Consider the following 2,197-nt stretch of genomic DNA (forward strand, 5'->3'; position numbering starts at 1 on the left):
TGTCTGAGAGTGCGGTCGGCTATAGGAACTCCTTTCGCCCCGGTCGGACAGAATAACACAACCGCAAGCCTCAGCGCAAGATATTCTATCACCAAAAGCTCCCTACTTCTAGCCGGCAGTCAAAAGGGGACATACCGAGGGCTGCTCTAGCTGAGCAGGCGCCATCTTGCAGCCCGGACTTAGCGTCCAAAAGACTGAGCACCAGTGATTGCCGTAACCCTGGACTCTTATTTCAAATCACTTATCTGTCGGTGAGTGAACTCTATTTCTGCTCCCTGATTTATACAAGAGCTGTCGTCGGTCTGCTGAAGGATCGCATTAGGCCAAGGCTGTTTCCCGTTCATCGCATCACCTCACAGCTCTCGGCACCTGTCCGGCGGCAGATAGAAGAGCCCTATATCTCGCTCCGCTCGCCACTAACCCAGGAAGGTCCAGGCTTTAGCCCAGAAGAAAGTAGACCTCCGCTCCTATCGGACACGCACCTGGGCCAAGGCAGGGGGACCCATTCCGACCAAGAACCACCGAGCCCTGAAGGGTCTACGATACACAGCAGTGAGAGGAGAGCTGCACGGAACACATCGCACCCGACGGCCACCAACCATAAGCCGTCCGGCCACTGGACTCGACCCAGTGAATATCGCTACGGTGATTAACCAGAGGGGCCGCAAGACGACATAATTACACTATACTGCCCCGGTGAAGAGAAGCCGGCTTCAGCGAGAACAAGCAGCTGACCTAGAGTGCTTAGCGGGCCCACAAGTAATCTTGCAACACTGCAGACAGACCTACATCCAGGCAGCCAACCTACCACCGAACAATCTTGTCTTCAGCTTCTAACCCTTCTGACCTGCCGGTAAGCCTATTCAGTTTTACATCAACCTTAGACCCCTGATTGTAGAGGGAGAGGACTTTGAATTAAGTACCCATCGTAGGACTGCTTATATGAGAATCCCCATCCCACTACAAGTAGATAAATAGGCTCCCGTGTATTATTATAGTTGCAGCAGGTATAACCATAAAGGTACAGCGGCTGTTTGACTACATTTATTGTTAATAAGTCCCTGACTTGGCCTCTTCCAGGATAAGTAGGACTTTGTAATGCTGAGCTACATGTAATCTGTGACCGTGGCCAGTGGGGACCACAAGAAATGAGGGACTAATTCTCCTTTTTCTTTATACCTTCTACCTCACTCAAAGTAGTCACAATAATAGAGTCGACAATCTCAGAAATCTGCTTAAACAGTAATGGTCAAAATCGGCCCAAGTAAATCTAGGCCTTCCTCCAACAAGTGTCTCTCGGGCTCATTAGATTCGTACATGCAGAAACGCCCCATAGCACCACCAACAAAGGCTTCTGGCACGCAAAGATCGACGCCTGTTAGTTCCTCAATCAAATTACTCAACACCAATAACCCTGCAGAGATGGAAAGTGATCAAGAAGATGATGCTTGCCTACCTATATCCAGTTTTTTTTTTAGGACAAGCCTTGTCAAAGGCACTTGAACCAGTGGTAAAAGAGCTCCAAGAGATCAAACAAGAAATGAAAAGCATGGGTGGAAGAGTTGAACAACTAGAAAATACTCAGGCGCAGCTAGTTTCTTACACAGAAGCGTCCTCTGCTAATTTCTCATCTTGCCAGGCTCACATGAACAAAATTGTTAACTGGATGGAAGACCAGTAGAATAGAGCCAGACGCAACAACTTACGTCTAAAAGGAATCCCGGAATCCATCCTCTCAGAGACGCTACCCGATACAGTCAAGCAAATGTTCTCAACCATATTGGGCGATAACTACCTCCTAGAGATTTCCATTGAAAGAGCTCACAGGGCACTGAGAGCCAAACCACAAGCATCAGATCCACCAAGAGATGTAATCTATCGCCTCTTCAATTCCAGAGTGAGAGACGACATATTAAAGTTCGCCCGCAGCAAACCCGCGTTTAATGTGGAGGGATCTGAAGTATCAATATACCAAGACCTAGCTAGAGTCACATTATCAAAGAGAAATATACTCCGCCCCTTAACAGAAGTTCTACGTCATAGGAACATTCCATACAGGTGGCTGTTTCCATTCGGCCTCTCCTTTACTGTTGATGGGAAATGCTACATCTTGAGAGACCACTCTGAATTGGCGGACATCCTATCTTTACTCCAGATCACAGATATTGACATCTCGGACTGGTCTCCAATACTAGAT

The sequence above is a fragment of the Bufo bufo genome, chromosome 1 (genome assembly GCF_905171765.1).
Source record: "Bufo bufo chromosome 1, aBufBuf1.1, whole genome shotgun sequence".
In the NCBI taxonomy this organism is placed as follows: Eukaryota; Metazoa; Chordata; class Amphibia; order Anura; family Bufonidae; genus Bufo; species Bufo bufo.